The sequence below is a fragment of the Peromyscus californicus genome, unplaced genomic scaffold (genome assembly GCF_007827085.1).
Source record: "Peromyscus californicus insignis strain IS unplaced genomic scaffold, ASM782708v3 Scaffold_19__1_contigs__length_69161282, whole genome shotgun sequence".
NCBI lineage: Eukaryota > Metazoa > Chordata > Mammalia > Rodentia > Cricetidae > Peromyscus > Peromyscus californicus.
Window position 1 is genome coordinate 59,689,262 of NW_026294491.1, and position 22,699 is coordinate 59,711,960.

At 37.2% G+C, this 22,699-nt stretch overlaps 1 protein-coding gene across 3 annotated transcripts in view; it reads left to right on the forward strand.

Moving 5' to 3' along the window:
* The window catches only part of Supt3h (SPT3 homolog, SAGA and STAGA complex component), a 355,460-nt gene that overhangs the window by 13,815 nt on the left and 318,946 nt on the right, over window positions 1-22,699 (forward strand). Inside the window, exon 1 of one of the 3 annotated variants that reach the window (XM_052745410.1) lies at window positions 2,018-2,036. The exons of the other annotated variants lie outside the window; for them this stretch is intronic. The gene's annotated coding sequence lies outside the window, so the exon portion shown is untranslated. Of the gene's footprint in view, window positions 1-2,017; window positions 2,037-22,699 lie in introns of those variants that run through there. 3 annotated transcript variants of the gene reach the window in all.

Sequence of the window (22,699 nt, forward strand, 5' to 3'; positions counted from 1 at the left end):
TTGATAGCCTTTAGAGTGGGTTGACTCTACTGTGTGATAATAGTTCAAAGCACATTTTTGGTGAGTTTGATTGCATGTGATAGTCTCTCAGTAGACATACTTCAAAGAAAGTATTAACATTGAAAGCATTGATGTCATAGTATCTCAGACTTTCTGCTCTCAGCATCTCTTTATAGTCTTAATTATTGAGAATCTTTGAGAACTTTGGTTGTATGGGCCATCTATAAATATTGAGTTCTTGGAATTTAAAACTGAGAAATAAAAATGTATGCTTTTATTTGAAAAATAATAAATTTATGTGTGAATCTATTTCTTATAAAAATTTGTTCTAAAGTCAAAAATTGATAACACTTGTGATTGCTAAGATGGGGATAAACACTACTTTAGAAGCTGACTTTCTTGAGCCTGCCTGTATCTTAAATTGTGGGGCACTTTAAGAGTTTATAGATTTGTATACTCGGTGGTTTTTCATTATAGTTTAACAGGCTTTTTGTTAACAAACTTTGATGTTATGTTACAGTAATTGTATTTAAAATTTTAAGTATGCACTTTATGATAAGACGATAAATTTCATTTTTTCCCCCTGTGGCACTAAATTGATTTACTCGTATTTTTTAACTGTGAATTTGGACATCTTCAGATTCTTTACATTATAATATAATGAACCCCATGTATCCTTTATTTGAATTTAGTAGTAATTCACAGTCTTATTTGACTTTCTTCCTAACATTATTAAAAAAGATGAAGTATTTTAAAGCTAATCTTATAGGATTTATTAAAATGATACATAAGGTAGTAGATAAAACACCAGGTGATGTATAGCATGAGTCAGCAGCCTACAGCCATGTAACCTGTTTGAGTAAATGAAGTTCACTGGACGTCGGTGATGCTCACTCATTTATCTGTCGCTCACTGCTGTCTTCACGCTACGTGGCAGAGCTGGGTATTTGTAGCAAACCCATATGGACTGTGAGGCTGAAAACATTTACTATCTAGGTTTTTGCAGAAGTCGACCTCTGAGCTATAAAACCAGCTCTCTATAAAAAAAACCCCCAGAAACTTAGGATTCTGCCTAATATTTATATCTGATAGACCTAAGACCATTAAAGAAAGTTGAGAAAAAGAAAAGCTAAATTCAGCACTTTGTATTGAATACTTTCACACACGTCTTCCCCAGCGATCTCCCTAAGCTGGGTTCTGAATGTAAAGGTTATTGTTGGCTGCGACTCTGGAATAAGTGTACACTTTCCCTTCATTTCCAACCTGGGTAGAGCCCACTCCTAATAGTACATTCAGCCTGGAGAGGCTCAAGTTTTCCCCTTATGAATTGTTCCTCAGAAAGGGAGCTAGAGTTAAAGTGAGGGGACTCCTTTACAATTTGTCAGTACATCCTATTGCTTTAAGAATTTCAGGCTTTAGATCATGTACAAGTGAAGTCAGTGTACATGCAGTCCTTGGTCCTGTGCATTTTCAGATGAGGAAGTGCAGACTTAATCCCCTGCGTACTGGTAGGAACTGCACTCCGAATTCTTACCGCTGCTGTTTCACTGTTAAGCCTTTTTGTGTTGCTGTTCCCAGTCCTCTGCTGCTGTCTTCTCTGTCTATTAACTAGTAGTAAGTTGTTTATCTTTCAGCTACAGGCTAACTGTGAACATTACTTAGTCTTTTGTCAAGGATTGGTATCACTGAGAACTAGTTGTCAATTACAATAGAAGTTGTCCAGTTTAGTTAATAAACACAAAGTGGCAGCCTTACCAAACAGAAGGAAAAGAAACTGAGAGCAGCTCCCGAGTTACGCAAGCTGGAGGAGGAGAGAAAAGGGACCGTCTGCCGCTATCCCTTATCGAGGGCAAGTGGTATACCAGGGGTGTGTGTGTATGTGTGTAGCCGATTCCTCTTTGTTCTATTTTGTGTGTGTGAGTGGTGTTTTGTCTGTGTGCATGTCTGGGCACCACTTGCTTGCCTGGGGCTGGAGGGACCCCAAGAGGGTACTGGATCATCTGTAACTGGAGTTACAGTCGGTTGTGAGCCACCAGGTAGGTGCTGAGAATTGAACCTGGGTCCTCTGAAAGAACAGCTAGTGGTCTTAGCTGCTGAGCCATCTCTCCAGCTCCTGTTTTTCCTTTTTCCATTAAATGGTTCTTAGTAATCTGTAGTTACTGCTGTACTTCTGTAATGTCTGTCTTTTGTCCCCATTCAGTATATTGTATGTTCTTAAGCTTTATTAATCAAGTTTTCCAGTGTTACTAAAACTATGAAATAAAATATTGGCACCTATTACCAAGTTTTTACTCTAATACCCTTTCTGGAACTTTTTAATTTTCCTTTAAGGAAGCTGAACTGATTTACATTTCTGTCTCATTCTGAGGGCACCTCCCCTCCCCCAGCCTACCTCTCAGGACAATGGCCGGCCAGACCTGGTGTTGTGTTGTGGTGTTGTGTATTGTGTTGTGTTGTCTAACAGCGTGGCCACTGGGCTTCAACAAGTTTGTCACTTACATTTCATGCGTGTGTTCATATGCTCTCATTCTTAGACAGTTTCATTTTTTACCAACTTGTTGATTTCCTGTAGCTTATTAAGAACTTTCAGTGTTTTCCAAAGCTTCCCCTGTATGGCTCCCCATAGGCATTCTCTTCTCCCAGCATTTGGTCTCCTTCAGGTTGATTAGTGACTTTTAAAGTGTGGGGATTTCCTTCTTTTCTCCTTCTTTTAAATGTAGCTTAGTCAGTTTTCTTTCCTTTTTCTTTTTCATGTGTAGCTTAGTCGTTTTACACTGTCTTGTTGCTTCTGCCTTTGGCCTGAAGTCCTCTCAATCTTTATACACCATTCCATACCCTCTCCTATGGTTCAGGGTTTGACTTCCACAATTTAACATTAATCCGTTTGTTGTTCTATGTTGTCAGGGGGGCTCTAAGTGAAAGCAACTTCGCTTCAGATCCACTTGCTAGTTAGTGGTCCTACCACACAGATTCCATAAGCCTCCCTCCATCCCTTCCTTCCCTGCTGGAACTCTACTGTGATCTGATAAGAAGTGATTCCCTTCGCCTCTGGCTTTGTTCCTGGGCTTTTCTCTTCCTGTGCCAGCGCTGCATTAGTGTAGTTATTAGAGCTTCTTAATGTGTTTTAATATTTGGTGTTAGAGTTCAAGTCCGTCCACATGAGTTTTCTTTTTAAATATTTTTGGCCCCTTCTTATTTTTATGCTTCCAGATGAATTTTTAGGAATCATTTCAACAAGCTCCAAAACAAATTCTAAGTGCAAATTTTAAGAACTTTCATTTTTTGTTTCTTTTTATGCCTTTTACTGTATTCTCAGATTTCAGACATGGGTCTTTGCAATGCATTTTACTTTTAAAGTTGACTAATGAAGTAATTTTACATTTAGAAAGTTTATTTGAAACAACCCCTGATAGAAACAGTAAAAACAACCAGACTAATGAGTGGGTTGCTTGCCTAGTGTATGATTAGAGACCAAAAAAACTTCTCAGTTTTCTTTAATATTTGTTTTTCTTGCTTGAGTGTAGAATTGTGCTATGACTGCAGTATGCAAATAGCCAGCCAATTTATCACCTTAATTTTTAATCATGGTAGTGATTTTCTTATTTTTGAATGGCAGAAATGATCAGTTTTAAATGGTCAGTTCAATTTTTAAGAATGGATTTATAATACTGCATTCTGACTAATAGAGTAATATACATCAGTGTCCATTCAGTAGTCCAGAGAGACTGGTATATTCAGTGTATTCATTTGTGAAAATAAGGGACGATGATAGAGTGGTCTTCCTCTGGCCATTTTAATGAAAGTATTTCTACAGTAGATCAGGAGTGTGTGTGAGTGCTGAGCATACGCAGTTAGAATGGCAGGCAGTGTTCACTAGAGTTCAGTGGGCTTTCTGTGGCCAGACTCTAGGTTATTACAGAGGGGTCACATGTGGTCTGTTCCCGTGATAAATTGCACTTGTTTTTTGTTTTAATTTACTGCTTGCATAGTTTTAATTTTTTTCACTCTTTGGTGTTTGCTGATTTGTTGTTGTCCAGACATGAATAGCGTTTCTCTGTTGTCATACCACTGAGAAGGCATAGCAAGGCCTCTGCAGTGACAGGGCGGGCAGCTTGAGAACAGTTATGAAGGGCTGTCATGTTAGTCAGGGAGGTAGGCAGAGAAATCTGACTGGAAGTGTGTTCACCATTGCATAAACTGTCTGGGACTCAGCTGAAGCAGGTGACACCCTTTCCTATAGCAGTGCTCTGCTGCTGCTCGTAGGCCTGGGAGTCAAGGCAGTTGGGTTGATTTAGGGATCTGAAGGGCAGATGTGATTGAAAGTTATTAATTTGACATGTTGGAGGTTCTATCCTACAGGTAAGGTATAAAATACAATGGAGTTGATCAGCTTGGACACAGTATGAGAAGGGATTGGTGCGCTCAGTGCACTGTACTGAAACATAATACATATAGAACATAAGCAGTATGCATGGGAGCTTCGAGGGTCAGCCATCTGACTTGTTCTCCTGGAGGTCTACTCTGACTTCTGTGCTGTCCCGTCACCTTTCTGTGCATTTGACACCTTGACTCTTTCTAGAAATGACCTCACTAGTGTTTTACATGCTGTATTTGTCTGTGTTTAGTGTCTGATCTCAAAGCTTTAAGAGCTTTTCCTGATGTGCTCTATCTGGCGTCTTATAGGTGCTGGGAAGTGGGAAGTTGTGATCATACTGACATAGTGTTCAGGAGGGCAGCCTCCAGGGCAGGGGCAGTAGTTGACATCTTCAGAGTCTTCCAAATAGAAGGGGTAGAAAATAGGAGCCTGGAGGATCCTCATACATGTATCCATGTTTTGTCCCCCCCGCCCCTTAGTACATTGATTCTGGTTTTTGTCTTACATGAATGAAAGTATTCTTTTTTTTTTTTTTGGTTTTTCGAGACAGAGTTTCTCTGTGTAGCTTTGCGCCTTTCCTAGGACTCACTTGGTAGCCCAGGCTGGCCTTGAACTCACAGAGATCCGCCTGCCTCTGCCTCCCAGTGCTGGGATTAAAGGCGTGCGCCACCACTGCCTGGCTGAATGAAAGTATTCTTAAGTGTGCTTTCTGTGTTTAGAGTTGGTTTATGTTGTTACCTCTTCACGGCTTCCTTGACAATTCTATATTTATAAACTACATGTGGATGGTGGAAGGAGGAGGGGGAGAAAAGTTTGGCCAATAGGACGGAATCCTAACTGTTTTAAGTATTTTTGAAATGTTATGAGATGCAGTAACAATATTTATCTCTAAGGTAGGTAAGTCAGATGATGCCTGCAAATCATTTACATAGATTGTAGTTGTTCAGTAGAGCTCTATGTAAATGACTATGCCTTTTAAATTAGACTTTGTTAGATTATAGGAATAGAGCTGAATTTTATCACTTTTTGTTTATTTGTTTTTGTTCTGTGGACTGCTAATTTGGTATTCAGAAACAATGTCAGTCATTTTGACCAAATAGAAATGTGAATGTCTTAGAAATGGATTAGGCCAGTCTTTTATTGAGTCATGAAGTAGCAAAGGACTAATTTGTCCTAGGGTGACTAGTTGGTTGGTTGATTTGTCCCAGGGTGGCCAGTTGGTTAGTTATGGGTTCGGGACTTAATACCTGATCTTTTGACTATCAATACCCTATTCCTTTCTAGTGTCTTTCTGATACAAATTAGTGACCAGTTCTTGTTTTTCCTTACTGTTCAAACTGTCAGAATTTCTTAGTTTTTCATTCTATGTTTGTATTTGAGATGGCACTACAATATTGGACTCATTTTAAAACGATGAGTGGTGTATATCACTTGAAGCATTTTTCATTAATTCAAGGCATAATCTTTTATGTGCTCTAAGTCCTGTGATCGGTTATTGTAGAGTGTCCTGAAAATCTCATTCATTTAAACATTACTGGGATGGCCTAAATTTTAGGCAGTTAGAAGCTGACAAAACATGCTTGCCCTTCAAGCGTTGTTGCTTTCATGTTCCATGAGCTTTCTTTTAAAGACACAGTGATTTTATATATGTACACACACACACACACACACACACACACACACACACACACACACTCTCTTATGGTCACTTTTCAGCAGCCAGACATATTTTTATAAGTAAGTTTTTGAAGTTAGTTCCCCTCCTCTGTTTCTCCAGTCTCATTCAAAGTCTTAACAGTTAGTCTAAAGTAGTGTGACTCTGGGTAGCCAGCCTTTGTTATTTGTACACTGTTGGTCTGTGAACTCAGCAGTTTAAGCCAGAAGTCAGTTCCCACTTCCTTCTTTGAGCTAGCTTTCCTGTGATGGAAGTGGGATTCAGTGTGCATTGGAATCATCTAATGTAGGTGGTTTACTATTCTGGTAATATCTTTATATTGTAACAAATAGTTCTAAGGCCATATTTGTTCTAGAATAGTCTTGTATTGCCCTGCTTTTTGTTTATTCATTCAAAAATAAACTTGAGCCGGGTGGTGGTGGGCACGCCTTTAATCCCAGCACTCGGGAGGCAGAGGCAGGCGGATCTCTGTGAGTTCGAGGCCAGCCTGTTCTACAGAGCGAGATCCAGGAAAGGCGCAAAGCTACACAGAGAAACCCTGTCTCGAAAAACCAAAAAAAAAAAAAAAAAAAAAAAAACTTGATTGTCTATCATGGGCTAGGCACTCTTCTGGACTCTGCAGATTTAGCAGTGAATACAACATACAGAGTCCCTAATCTTATGGACCTACCTCACATTCCAATTTTGTTAGAAATACTTCATTTTTCATTTTTTTTTAGAAAATACTACTACTTCTGCGGCAAACCGTGTTCTTGGAAGTTTACAGTATTGTACATTAAAGTCTTTGACTTAATTATATATACTTCTGTGTTATGGTGGTGGCATTACTTTTGATTGCAGTTTTGGCTCAAGACTTGTTTTTCCTATGACATATGAAACCTTTGAAAATGCAGTGTATTTGAGTCACCTTCTAGTTTTACTTGAAATTAGTTTAAAGCAAGGATCTTTGTTTAAAAGGCAAATCAGAAGAAATTAATTTCCAATAAGAGAGAATAGTAGCAACATGAACCAATTGTATATTGAATGGATTAGAATATTAAGCAATCATTTTTTTGTTTCCTTTTTATATAAAACCTTTTGTCTAATTTTAGAATATTTTACAGATTACAAAGAAATATTACAATTTTAATGTTGAAATAAAGATTGGCATGTTAAATTAATGAAAACCAATAAATAGAACAGCCCAGAACTTAAAAAATTTTCTAATGTAACTTTTCCAAAATTTGCATATGCTAATGTGGTGGTTTGAAAAAGAATGACCCTCATAGGCTCTATGTGAATGCTTATGAATTCTTCAATAGAATTAGGAGGATTAGGAGGTGTGACCTTGTTAGGGTAGGTTTGTCACTGAGGGTGAAGCCAATGCCTCTTTGTCTCTCTGATCAGGATGTAGCTCTCAACTACTGCTCTAGTGCCATGATAATAATTGACTAAGTTTACCAAACTGTAGGCAAGCCCTCACTCATTTAAATACTTTCTTTTATAAGAGTTGCCTTGGTTGTGGTGTCTCTTTACAGCAGTAGAATAATGATTAAGACCCCCCAAGTATATAAAATTAATGTAAACATACAGTCTTAATAAGTCGACATCTGCCTTTGGAATGCTTTTTTAAAAAAAAATTGATTTTAAGCAGTGCTGTTTTGTGTTGTTTTTTGCTTTCATGAGGTAGTGAAATTTCACATTTTTCATGAAGTTAATGAAGAAGATTCTAGTGTAGTCCCATTATGAGTTAAGCTTGGTGAGTCCTTCTTAACCTTGCTTTGATTCAGGTTTTGTTCAGAAGAATCCCTGGCCTTCTACTTGCAGGGCAGTCACATATGATCATGTTTTCTTATTTGAATTTTTTCTTCCATATTCATTCCCTAAGGATGTTTGAATTTTAATATGTATGGAAAGTATAGCTTGTTGCATTAATTTTTATTAACCTACTTAAAAATATTAAAGGTTTTACTTTAAGGTCAAGGTGCTCTGAAAGCTGCAGAATGTAGTATAATCTGAGTAGCATTTTATTATTTCCAAGTAATTGTAGTTATTGAAATGCACTGTTTTTACATATGCAAACACAAGCTTTTAAAACCTGGAAAAAATTAAATGGAAAGCTTTTTTTTTTCAAACCAGATACTATCTGGCCTAAAATGACATATGCCTATTCTAGCTCCTTTATTTATTTATTTATTTATTTGTTGTTTGTTTGTTTGGCTTTACAGGACAGGGTTTCCCTGTGTAACAGTCCTGTCTGTTCTGGAACTCATTCTGTAGACCAGGCTGGCCTCGAACTCATAGAGATCCACCTGCCTCTGCCTCCCAAGTGCTGGGATTAAAGGTGTGCACCACCACCCGGCCTTGACATACACCTATTTCTTTTGGTCCATTTTCTGTCTCTGTGTTGTACATTTAGGTATTTCTTTTGTGCACATCTGTTATTCAAAGTCTGTAAATAGAGTTGTAAAAATTTACATTTATAAGGCCGGGCGGTGGTGGCGCACGCCTTTAATCCCAGCACTCGGGGAGGCAGAGCCAGGCGGATCTCTGTGAGTTCGAGGCCAGCCTGGGCTACCAAGTGAGTTCCAGGAAAGGCGCAAAGCTACACAGAGAAACCCTGTCTCGAAAAACCAAAAAAAAAAAAAAAAAAATTTACATTTATAATGTGAGAAAACATGGAGATATATCTTTAAAGGAAAATTGAGACAATATTCCATAATAGATATAAATCAGTCAATGAAATAGAATTCATTAAAAAACACAGTTGCTCACTCTAGGTTAATTTACCTACATTAGTCCTAAACTGCCTAGTATTATCATCCCATTATCTGCTTAATGTAGTGATTAATTCTTTAATGTTATCCTCTTTTTGTTTGGTCATAAACTGAGATTTTGTGAGATTTTTATTGAAAACGTGTTCAGTTTTTTTTCAAACTATATAATGTGCCTACCACTTTTCTTTGTTTCTAATCATATTTGTCATTTTAAAAGTATTTTTCCCTTTTCTTTATTATTTCTTTAGCATGTTTTGTTTTTCTCTAACTTACCAAACTTGTTTTTAAGTCTTTTTTACTTTTTATTTAAGTAATTGTTGTTCATCTAGCCACCCACATTCAATATATATTGTTGAGTTCCTGTGATTTGTCAAGCATGAGGCTAGATAATATGTAAGAGGAGAAGAAATGGGGATTCTTGTGTGCTTATGTTCCTAAAACAATGTAGTATATGTTTTATGTGTCTTATGATCCTTTGGTCATTGAAATTTTTGTTCTTTCTACTATAAATTTGTGCTTAGGTATAGAGACGTTGAGATTTACACAGAAAACACAGGTTTTAAGTTGCCAAGGTAGAATTGACCTCAGCATATCTAATTTTGTACAACACTGCCTTTGTATATGGGAGACAGACAGGTGTATCAAATAAGTATATTTCTTGTTTAAGAGTGTAGTTTAATGTATTTTAAGTTCTGCTTTGTGCAGGTGTTTGCGGGGCTGCTCAGGAGGGTGAAGTTCTTACTACATTATTAACTTTTCTCCCAACCCACGAGCCTCCTTTCAAAAATTTATCTTATTTACTAGCTTTTTCATAGCAGATCATGAGACAAACAGATTCTTCTGGAGTCACTAGTAAGTAACTATTCTTACATACGTGTGTAAGTAGAGTGAGGAGCCCACCCTCAGATAGAGGGTGAGACAGAGTGATAGACAGTTGAGAACGTATGTGTGTAGAGAAAGGTTGCTCGTGTTCTCCTATGGTAATATAGAAGTGGGTAAGAGGGTTTTCAACTCAGTAGATGAATTTTAGGAAAATAAGGCCATTTTATCTCTTCCTTTAAGAATAGTTACTATTTAAACCTTTGGAAATTTGGGGGACAGGACAGGAAAGGACTATCACAAGTAAAGGAGAACACGTGATCAAGACCCGAAAGTAGGAATGAGGTGTGGAAAGTTTAATGTATCTGGAAGGAAATGTTTGTAGAAAATACTGGTAAAACTGGCGATAAACATCAGAATGTGGTAAATGAACGGATGGCTAGGGAACTTGATATTTTACCTAGGCATAGGAAACCTTTCAAAGGTGTTCGCCAAGCTGCAGGTATGATGTGCATTGGCCCTGAGTGAGGAAGATGGGTGATGAGCACCATGGGAAATGGATCGGCTGGAGGAATGACTGTTGTCCACGTAGAGACAGCGGTTCCAGGAATGAAGCAGAGGAGACCGCATAGGTTAACTTGTTAGGTCTTGGGGACTGATAGTAATGTGAACTAGTTCAAAGAATTGGTTCAAGGTCCCCGTTTCCATCCTAGGAAGTTGAGCAGTCAGTGTTATCATTTGTATCTTGATTCCAAAACAGGGTTTGAGGCATGTTAGGATTGTTTACAGCAGGGTTATAATACAACAGGAAGGGGCAGGGAAGGAAAATGAAAGCAGCACCCCAAAGCAGTAGAGACACACCCTTACTGGAGGTATAAATGTACAGAAATGCATACAGTGAAATCCTCCACTGATGCTAGATGGGACAAAAGTGTTATTATTCCTGCCAGCAGCTGTAGGAAAAGCACATCCCTGTAGGTTAGGCCTGAAAGCATTCTGTCCATGGAAGCCTATGGGGACACTTTATCGTGTAGTGAGCCACCCGTGTCATTAACTCTATGTCCTCAGTAAATGTGAGATTCAAATATTTGGTTGAATTTGTAAGATTGAGCCGGGGAAAAAGCACTGTTAAGTTGAAACACATTGATTTATTTTTAAAGATGCTGGTGGCAAGTCTGATCTTAAAATTGGTAGTTTCAAATTGTCCTCACTAGAACTGTAGGAGTTTCATCATGGGCTTCCTCTCTGCAGCAAGAGCTGCCCACCCGGTGTCTGTTTGAGATGGTATGTACATCTTTAAATTTGGTGTTTGAACAGAATCATAGTCAGAAATGTTTGAAACCACTGGTACATAGTCCTAATTCCCAAAGTAAGTTCAGAAAAAAAATCAGTTTTTATAATTGGTTATTTCCAGTTTTATGAGTAATATCTAAGATGAATGATGCTACATCAGTATCAAATAATTATATATATGATACTTTGGACATACAATGTTTACTTACTACACTTTTTTGTGATAAGGATACATGATAAAAATATATCCCATTGAGCTTGAGGAATAGCTAGAGTAACATTCAGATGATTTTTAAATGAACATAATTTCATAAAGTTGAACCTTTGAAACTGTTGGTGCCTGACTGGTCTCACAGTTTGGTAAATATTTGACCACCCTACAATCTTCTCTGCCTTGGAAAGACACCGGGCATATTCTTTGACAGTCTTATGAATGGACATCTGGGTTTTCTCCTAATACTAGATTAGAATTTACATTTAATACACAGTGAGAATACATGAAATTTTTGACAGTTTGTGTCATATTTATTCCTCAAAATGTCCACGTGGGGCAGCATAGGTAGATGGATAGTTTTTCTCTGTTATCTGAGAAACGTTTTAATACATAGTGCCTTTGTTGGATGTATCAGTTTGTTGGGTTCTGACTCAGGCTGCATGGTGAGGTGTCCAAGCCTATGAGAGTAATGCTCGATGGTAGAGAATAGTAGGGGTGGGAACTAAGCGGTCCTGTTGTAGTCTCAGGCTTAGGAGGTTTTTTTTGTTTTTTGTTTTTTCTTCTTCTTTTTAACCTGCCTTCTCTTTGACTCGCTGTCTCTCCTGTTGACTCTCAGGCTGGTCCTATGCCACTGCTTGGTTCTGAAGTGGCCTTCCTCTCTCTTTCCAGTTATTCTTCCTGTCTTAGGCAGACTCACCTTTCATATTTAGTATTTTTTCTCTTTGGGCCTTCTTAGTCAAGAGCAAAGTACTGGTTTACCCCAAAATGTTACCTTAAAAATGTTAACATGCCCTTTGATACTCTTAATTTTCAGTGATTTTTATTTTAAGTGTATGTAAGCATATCCTTCTTTGTGGGCTCTTTCAAGGCCGGACTGTCATAAAACTACTAAATGCCTGATTGGTTACACTGTTGTGCCAGACTGCATTCAAAGGGAAGGTTCCAGATTTGACCTCTCGTTGGACATTTAGGAGCTAGGGCAGTACTCACAGTACATAAATGAAGAAACAGTTCATGTAGGCATGAATGAACAGCACGACATATTTGCAGTTGAGGACAGGTCTGTGTTAAAGATGGAAGCATAGGCAGGGTAAGTACAGGGCAGCTAAAGGAGGGACTTTGTGGGATTCTGTGAAGCAGCCGAAGTTAGTGGCCACCCTCCCTGCCCATAGTAGCAGTTCTGCCCTGCACTGCCAGTAAAGGCCACTTGAATCCCTCTTTGCCTCCGCGGTTGTCCTGGTTACACAAACATTTTTTCTTCCATCAATAGCCGTGGAAGAGGAGAGGGAAGAATGGGCACTCAGGCCAACACTGTTACCAGCAAGAAAGTGCTATAACATACCAGAAGAGGACTAGATGCAAAAGGCTGCCCATCGGCTTGAGATCCCTGTGGCCAGAGTTTGGAATGAGGACTAGAGAACAATGTGGGAGCATCTCACACATTCCTAGGAGCAAATGATTTCAGCAGCAGCTGTGTCTCACAAACTGTCTGTGCACAACTGCTAGGTATTTGAAGGAATGTTGCACAGATTTGGTGCTTTGAACTTAGAAGCAATGTGGGGAGAGGTGAGGCATGGGGAAAGATTGTGTATGTGCTAATCTGCACAGAATGGGAGGGCGTCCATGTATGAGGACATCATGATTGTAAAATAACTGAAAAATGGAAAAACAAACCTCCAGTGCATCCGGAAGACTTCTAAGATATGATGGGATGTTGTTGATAACATGGAGGCTAGGCTAATAGCTGACATCATTATGCTGTGCCATAATTTGCAGGCTCCTTCAAGTGACTGGAAGACAGCATTTTTGAGAGAACCACTGTGCAAGTGGTTGTGCAAGTCATTGTGAGTAAACTACAGGGGTGAGAGGGCATGAGTTTCTCCTCACATGTTGAAAGTTGTGTTTGGAAGTGGAATTAAGTTAAACATTTTCCTTCTAGGCTCCTGAAGCCCTCAGAATGAGGGATTAGTTAGATGCTTTCCTCAGCTTGAGAAGTAAGCAGCTGGTCTGGAGAAGGCCTCACAAACCTGACAAACCCCAGCTCCTCCTCAGGGGCAGGCCTCCTGTAGGAGGTGGGGGTTCAGGTGCAGACCTCCTATAGGAGGTGGGGGTTCAGGGGCAGGCCTCCTGTAGGAGGTGGGGGTTCAGGGGCAGGCCTCCTGTAGGAGGTGGGGGTTCAGGGGCAGGCCTCCTGTAGGAGGTGGGGGCTCAGGCAGGCCTCCTGTAGGAGGTGGGAGCTCAGAGGCAGGCCTCCTGTAGGAGGTGGGGGTTCAGGGGCAGGCCTCTTGTAGGAGGTGGGGTAGGACCTCAGAGTGTACACTTTAACACGCTTCCAGGCCCACTGGTGCTGATGCTGCTAGGCTGTGAACCCCCACTGTCAGCAATCAAGTGTATTGCAGAGAATGGAAGGACTAGAAAGCGGATTATGCTTAATAACTCATGAGTTTTGTCAGATAGGATGTAGGCACTCTACTTATTTAATTTTCATGGGAAACTTTGGAGATAGGTGCTGCTTAAGGATAAGGGAGTTCAGACAGCATGTTCTTGCTTAAGCTTATGTGAGAGTATAATGGAGATTCAGACACTAAATCCTTGCTGATCTGTCATGTTTCCATCAGAATCTTTCTTTTTTCTTGGAATATGATTTATTGTTGGGGAATTTTGCTCTATTTCTTAACTTTATTGTGGGAGAAATGAAGGTTTTATGTGGATTCAGGAAAATAAACTTGTCAAATATTAGAGCCCACTGTTAACTGAATTGTAGAATTGTAGTATACGTTCTTATCTTTTAGGGCTAAGCATAGCTGTTGTTACTGTTTGGATTCCTCGGGTATACATACATACTGTATAATTTAAAGCAATGAGGTTGTGGCATATGTAATTTAGCATCCTGTTTTCCCCTCTAAGCATACCTTTAGCAGTGTCAGAACTCTTTACAACCCTTGCCATTTCCTCACAGTCATTAGCACATTCAATAATTCTGTCTGCGGTACAATCCCATTTCCCCCTCTCCCAGTAATTCTGCTGCCGGATTATTCTTCTAGTTTCTTTTCGATATTTTCAATTTAAACTTTTGTTTTTTGGATACTGGGGATCCAGGGCCTTATCCATCCTAGGCAAACATTCTATTACTGAGCTACGTAACATCCCTGATGCCTAGTCTTATATATAATATATAATATTAGTGAGTGCTGAGTCACTTTTCATTTTAGAATATTCTCTGTTTCTTTGACTGTTTTGGCTACACACAGATTTTTGTCTCTGTCATTCTAGTGGCTTCTGATAATGTAAGTGGGAATACTTGTGGGGTTTAAACTAAAGGCAGGGAATTGCCTTATCAAGCCAATCACCTTTTCTTTCCCACGGTATCTTCTTCTCACTTCTTGTATCCATTGACAGGCAGAATCAGAACCTGGAACCATAGTGCAACTACAGAAGAACTTTATTCTTCCAAAATTACTTTTGTGTTTACACTGTTGTTTGCCCGTCTCATTGAATGTTTCACTAGAAAGTGCCTTGAGTTGTACATCTTAGGGAAGATGTCATGCAAAACAACTTCTAACTTTTTTTTAAACTGGATTTTTCTAATTAAAACTGATATGCAAATTTATGTTTTCTTTTCTAAACTGTTATACCTGTGATTTTGCATTTGTATATGTACTTATTTTAACAGGTGAGTCTTCTTTATTTAGACTTTTTAAGTTCTTGTCTTGGTCATTAAAATATTCCATGGCAGATGAAATGTGGGTGCATGAAGACTGTTGATGTTTTGTGATCCCCAGACAGATTTCTCATCTGGGTTCTTTGTGTCTCTAGAAATGTGAACTGTTTAGCTACCCCATGGCAATCTTGGAAGGGCATTTCCCCACGCCCCAGTGGCACTGGGTAGACTAAAACAATAAATGTATCTCCAGCTCTATTCCAACTCTCTAGAGAAAAAAACAGTAGCTAGAACAGTTTTTTTTTTTTTGGTTTGTTTGTTTGTTTTTTTGTTTTAACCTTCTGGAGACTTTTAAAACATTAAATCATGGATGAAATTGGGCAACTAGGACATGCCAGGAGTCTTGGAATATTTGCATAGTATCTGTTGGAAGACAAAGTGTATGACCATTATTATTTTAGTTCGTAAATTCTTGGTGTTATAAAAGTTGAATTTGTAATTCCTAAATGATATTAATCATGTGAAGGGTGGTATGCACAGTGCACAAGACTACTGATTATGATGACTAAGAGTTACCAAGTTTCTGATGAAACCTCAACAACCTTTTCCTTTGATAGCCTTTTACCTTTTCTTACTTGCTTTGATTCCCTGATCATTCTTATGAAAAATGGTGGACTAGAATAACCTGAAAACAGATGACCTGTTTTGTAGTTTGTCAGAGTTAATTACTCGCTTTAGAGGACCGTGCTTGAGAACCAGTGTCTTTATAGAGAAATGAAGGACCAGGAAGTGACTTCCTTACGGCCAGTGTAACATGCTCAAGCAGCTGTCAAGAATAGAAAGGCCTGGACTAGCATGTCAGCTGTTCCACTGTGTGACCTTGGACAGGCTTCATGACTTCATCTTTTTCCTTATCTGAGCAGTTATGCTACCCAGCATAGAAGGGAGTTGTGAGAATGAAAAGAAAGAGTTTACAAAGGGTTAGCGTGGCAACCTGGCCAGTAAGTGCTCAATTCCAGAAAGCTAATGGATAAACAGATTCAGCTGAGGAAAGGTAACAGATAAACACTACAGTTTCAGCATCAGGACCACAGGCAGCATTAGGCACTCAGGGTCTTCAAAGTATGTTAATTTAAAATACAAGTTCTTGGGTATAGATTGATTATGTTCTTAAAAACATTGGAGAAATAAACATTAACTTTTTGGCCTATTCATCTTACTAAGTTTTTTCTTAATTAGTTTTGTATTTTTTTGTTTTTATTTTCTCTTTAATATTACTTATGGTCACAACTATACACCAAAATCTGTCAAGAAAATAGAAGGAGCGAAATAGACTGTAATGTTTTGTTATAAACAAACCTCACAAGAAAAATTAGTTTTGGGTGGAGAGACAGTTTTCAAGTGAATATTTTTGCATGTTCTTCCTGGCGTTAGCTTATTTGTGGACATAAATTTGGTAGTCAGTGGCTCCCACATTTTAATTTACGGAGAGGGGAGGGGCGGTGCATTGTCTTGGTTTGAAAAAGCACCCACGTCTGGCTGTGTCTCACTGCGCATCCCTCAAGGTCGTCTCCTCAGGCAGGTCTGCTGATAAACCAGAAATGCTGCCATGGACCACAGTAGCCAAGTATCACCCTGGGAACATTTAATGGAGAACACTCTAGATTTTTTAAAAAAGTATTATGATCTTGTAGTAAGGGCACTTTGTTTACATTGCATACTACTTACAGTAAATATCTTTAAAGCAACCTGTGAGCTACTTGTACCTTCTCAGAATAACAGTTGATCAGAGTGTAAAGTGATTATATTGATTTCCTTATTGTGTTTTTCTCAAGATAATCCTTTTTATAAAGCAATTATAAAGCATGCCCTAAGCATATATATACTCTTACTTTAACATTTCATTCTTGTATTAGTGTATTTCTGTGTTTTCAGTTACCCAGCTTAGCATGTTGTTTCATGCAGTTATTTATAACGCTGTGCCTCTTGGGCAGCACCAGGCCCTGGGTGAGGCAAACACCACAAGGGAGCATCCAGGGAAGCCCTGTTTTGAGGGTTGTAAAATTTTTAACCTTGTCGCCTCCCATGTCTCACCGTAGTCCCAGCCCAACTTCAGAGAAGTAGGCTGCATAGAAATGATTTTGATTTTCATTTGGCATAGTCTCATGCATGCTTAGATGTTTTATAAAAAAAATGATGACAAGATGAAAATAATGTAGTTGAATTCAAGTTATATTACCCAGGATTAAAAGTAAGTTAACAGTTTGAAAAAGCAAACAGCACTATGCCTTTATTCTTGCATGCTCAGTAGCTGCCAGAGCTTCAGAAAGCCCTGTTCAGCAGAGTCTTGCCAACCCCCGAAATATGCTGCTGTTTTACCTGGTGGCAGCTACCTGCAGCCTGTGCTGGTAGTGGCGGTTCACAGCTTCATGGAGATATGCTCCTGTCAGCTCGCTCTTTAAACACCACATAGTCATTGAGGTAGTAAGCAGTGAGTCTAGTTTTATTATGCTGTTATTTAGAATTCTTTGAGAATTTGCCTGTGATGTGTGTGTGTATTTATATGAATTGTGTGTGTGTCTGTGTGTGTGTGTGCGAGCGCGCGTGCGAATCAAAGTGTGTGCTTGCCCCTGCTACATCTGGAAATGCTCAAAATTTGTTTGCATTTTTAAGAGAACAGTCTGCAGTGAAAGCAGAACTTTTTGAGAGGTGAGGTTCAAGTTAACTAATGATGGAGCATAATGTGAGGAAGCATAATATTGTGAATTATTCTTTGGCAAATGTACCTAATGCAGGATTTGCTGCTGCAGCCGTTTATGAAGTACCGTGTGCGGGAAGCTAGAGATAGGCTCCACAGAACTTTCTCTAAATCCCCAGAACGCTACTAGAGTACGTTCAGTTTATTCAGTGAGGACTACATTCTCTAAGTGTTAGTTTGATATGTTTGTCGTTTTCCTGATGAATGTGTATTAGAGTGTGAAAAGAACTGTTAGAATTTGTTAAAATTTGTCGATCATTGTCAAGTTAGGAGTTGTATTTCTTAAAGTTAGAATTTACTTAAATGCACCTTCTTTACTCTGAAGCAAATTTTTATTTCTACATAAATTCGTGCCAAAATAAGTTTTCCCAAGTAGAATTATTCTGTATTTAGGTCCACTGATAATGTTTAAAATAAAAATAAACTCCTAACAACCAAGGGTGGAGGGCTGTCTAGATTTGTCTTTAGCTTTCTTTTTCATGGCTTTTCAGAAGTGTATCATATTATAAATACATTCAAAATGTTTTGCTCTGAGGATATGTAGCATTCCTGTAAAGGTTAAATCAATAAAAATGATTTGGACACATTCCTCGGCCTGGCTGGAACAGGTAGCCCGTTGTTTTGGGTGCCCTTGAGCTTCTGGAGCAGCTGATTATGGTGTAGTCAGGAACCGGCTGAACTTGCCTTCTGTGTGTAGAAGCATCAGCTTTAAAAACCAAGAGTTTCTTGCCTTCTAGAAACGGGTGCTTTTAAAGCAGGCCTGTATGGTTGACTCGGTTACTTTAAATGTAGCTAGAATTTTGGAGGCTTTCTGTCTCCTCCAGTGCTGAAGATACACCGTAATGGATAAGGAAGAGGTATGGTGGAAATATGCAATTGGCCAAGCCTTTCCACAGGATTTAGCAAGACTAGTAGTTCTGTGATTAAAGAAATTATCACACATTATAGTGATGACTTTAGACACGTCTTTCAGTCAGCCAGTTTAGGAGAAATTTCTGTACTCTTTGGGTGATTCTGTTCCAGTTAAAGCTTGCTTTTTAAATTGCTCAAGTAAACTTTTGTTTTAAAAGGATATGTATATTTCTTATGTTCAAAATGGTTTCTCATTCTTATTCTTAAGTACTTATATCCTTGAGTTTGTATGTTTTTGTTTATTTCAGCTGCTTTGAGAATGAGCTTTCAGATCACATTATTTTAGTAGCTACTTTTCAAAAACTGTCAATTTGTGATAATGAATAAAAGCATTTTTTCTTCATTGTTTTCTGTAAGGAAGCAGTGTTGATGCTATTAAGTATTTTCGTGTTAAAAATTAGTGATCATGTATCTGCATAAAAGTAAATAAAAACTTAAATTGCATGTTTAGTGAAGTTTCATTATAGAAAATCTGTTTTTTTTGTACATGTAATATACTTACTTTGTAAATAAACAGTTGGGACGAAATTTTCTGTTATGTTGTGTGTGGAAGTACACAAATTTCATAGCCAAGAAAATGGGTTCGGTTCATCTCAAGAATTTATCACTTATATAAGAGATTTAATCACTTAATAAGTAATTTAGCAATTTAAGACAAATATTTTGCTCCATTTAAGATTTATTTAAGTTTTGATAGATATTTTGATAGATAAAAATGCATATAAAAGTAAAAATGAGACATAGTCAGTGGTTGCTTTAAAGCTGTCTAGGTGCTTGTGATTGACAATTAAAATATACTGCCATGTACCTCTTGTTCTGAACACTAGAGCACTCAGCTCTTCTGTAATATGCTTTTGTACGCCATGAGAAACGTGACTACTGAATCAAGAGTAAAGTTCATTCGAGAGTACTTCTCATTCATATCTACTTTAGATAATAAGATTTCTAAAATGAGGTGGATATGCCTAGTGAAAGATCTTAAAAATAAAATTTCTTCCTAAATTATAGAACAAGATAGGATATGTGTGCACATGTATGTGTTTAGTTTCACCACGTGTGAGAATGTAGAGAATTTTGTTTGAATCCTAGAGATCATGAGAGTATGAGGAAGTAGTTTCTGATATGGATTAATCACCAAAGGTTGGATCACACTGAATTTCCTATTTATATTGCTTTACTAATGCACTGCAATACAGTGTTTTTTAAAGTAGTATTTGCCTAATTGTCTCTTTAATTTTTTTTGTGTGTGTACTTTAGTTTCTGTAAGAGCACTAGCAAAATTTCAATGCTTTTCTTTTAAAAGCTGAATCCCATAAAGGTTTATAAATTTCATGACATTAAAACCTTAATTTTACTAGCTTATCATTTGTAGCCAGTTGACTACTGTTGGGGCACAGCTGTTTAAGAGGAGTTTTCTCTTAGGCTTCTCATAATGCCTGTGGATGTTTTAGGGCCTTACCAGGAAATGCTCACATATATTTTATTTTCTCTTTTTTTTAAAGAGAAATGTACTGGGGAAGGAACCCAGGACCTTGAACATGTGGCAAAGGCTCCAGCCCTAGCCTGACATACATTTATAGTTTGGTACACGGTTCATGGAAAACTGGTTTATATAATGTGGGTTACTACCCTAAAGAAGTTTTCTTCCTGTGTACTGTGCTGTTGTGTGTAACTCTAGTATGGTAGAAGTCCAGGAAGCAAAGTAAAAAGTGTTTTCTCAAACAAACACCCCCCCCCCCCCAAACAAACAAACAAAATTCCCAAACTTTAAAAGTAAGAGATTCTTTACCTGTCCCCTTTTGATACCCAGGCATCTGTATTCTAGGGTCTAGTTACAGTGATAGATTGGAGGGTTGGAACGTTAACTATGTAATTTGCATTATTATATAATAATAATAGGGTGGATCTGATGACCTGTTTTCTGTTTTAAAGTCCGTGTTTACTGCTTAGATTCATTGAAATAATTCTAAATTATTTGGTAGAAATAATGAGCATTACTAAGTATTCATTAAAGAATATCGCTTTTCACTTAAAGAATATCTTGGGAATTTAGCCTTAAGTTGAAAAGTTCAGTACAGAAATTTAGAAAGAAAATTGTAGTTATTATTGAAAACTAGCGGAAATAAAAGGCTAGTGTTTTAATTACTTGCACAGGTTATGTGGGCAATGAGTAAATATGTATTGCTAACATTCACATTGGCTTGTGTAAACTGAAATGAATTGTTTTATTGATGTCAGTGACTATTTGGATTTATAATTGGAAATTAATGTCTTTGGATTTTGTAAGCCTAATACTGTTTATTTTAATAGTATGTTTCTTTGTAGATGCCTAATTTTTATTTTTAAAATTGACATTCTTTTTTTGCAGTGTACAAAGTATTGTCAGTATAGAAAATAATTGTTTTCCAGAAGATACAAACAGTCCCTTAGTTATATAACTTATAGTTGTTTTTCTTGGTTTATAATCATTATTGTAAGTTTCATAGTCATAAGTGTATTTGCATATGTGTACATTATTTATAAAAATTTAAAATTAGACTGATAGCCAAAAGGAATTAAAGTTGGATGTATGTGGCAGGTATTTTATTTCAGTGAAAAATCTGTCTGTGTCCATATAAAGGTTGTGGAATACCACAACGTCATTATTACAATTTTTACAAAGAAAGACTGTGTATACGTATGTTTTTAAAACTTTATTGGTAATTGTTATTTGGTTTTGGCTGGCATTTTTCATTTATTTATTTTTTGCTTTTATTGAACCACAAAATAAATTTAGTTCTGAGATAACTGACCATAAGAAATACATAAATAATGGTTTGGCGCGATCAAGTCTCAAGTAATTTTAAGGGGACCTATAAATGTGTATTTAAGTTTTTGGAGTTTTAGCTTAATCTTTTATGTAAATATATGTTTATAGTTGGTGGTATAATGATTCAACCAACATCCTTCTTGTACGAAAGTTAAGGTTACTGAGAAGCAAGTATGATAGAATTAATTTATTTGACTGTGCAGTCAAAATTAATTGCACTGCATAGAATGTTTAGATCTATCTTGTTAAGAATGCCACTACTTTAATATTATTCTGATGTATAATTTTTGAAGAGAAATGGCATTAGGATTAGCAGTCACAAAATTTCTAGAGTAGTTTTCAAAAATTATATTACATACATTTTGACAAGAACATTAACTTGGTAGATTTTCTAAAATCAATGTAATATTTTTTAATACCTTTCAGCATTACAAAAAATTGTGTTATGTCTGTATGTCAATAATTTCTTTTTCTTCTAAACAATAGACTTAAAAAATTTAAACATGGTAAATTAACTCTTATCATTGTTTATTTGGAGCAGAAATCCTCACACTTTGTATGCTTTTTGTTCCTTGCATGTATATTGGATTTAAAAATTATTATCATTTTAAATTTGTGTTGCTGAGGATTGAACTGTGGTCATTGTGCACGTGGGGCAAATATTCCATTACTGAACTCTACCCCAGACCCTGTATGTTAGATTTTTGAGTATTAATAACATTTTAGAATATTTACAGGAAGAGAATAAGTAACACATTTAACACATTTTTCGTTCTGTAGAAATATTAAGTACTTTCATAGCAACTAGCCTTTAAACTGAATTCTACAGTTCATCTCATTTGGGAACATTACAATAAGTGCTACAGTTTCTGTTTCTTAGGGGAAGAAAATATGCTTATGGAAAAATAGGCTTTAGAATTAACTCCTGTTTAATAATAGCATGAGCTTGAAATGTTTTATAGGGTGTTTCTTACATCCATTCAACAGTGTTGCAAACCTTGAATCCCATGACTTTAATAGTACTATATGGGGAGGAAATTCCTAAGAATTCTGTGTAAGCTGAAGATATTGTAAACAGCATAATAAAGGAACATTTCATCTAGGTTGCTATAGAAGTCTTAAAAAGTTATATGGTCTGTTTTATTTGTGTTTTCTGTTGAATGGACAAAAGTTTGTGGGTAACTGTGGTTAAAATTGTAAGGAAACTCCCTTTGAGTAAGGTATAGAGTTTCCCCATTTTACTTGAATTGTAACCGATTAATCAGAATTCATATCCAGTAAATATCATTGTCCTTTTGAAATGATAAGAGGTTAAGGTGTAATATATTGTGTATAAAACTTTATAAAGATCCATTTTAAAGCATTAAACATTTTTATGCACTTGAGATAATCAGAATATTTTACTGTTTAGAAAATATCAAGTATTG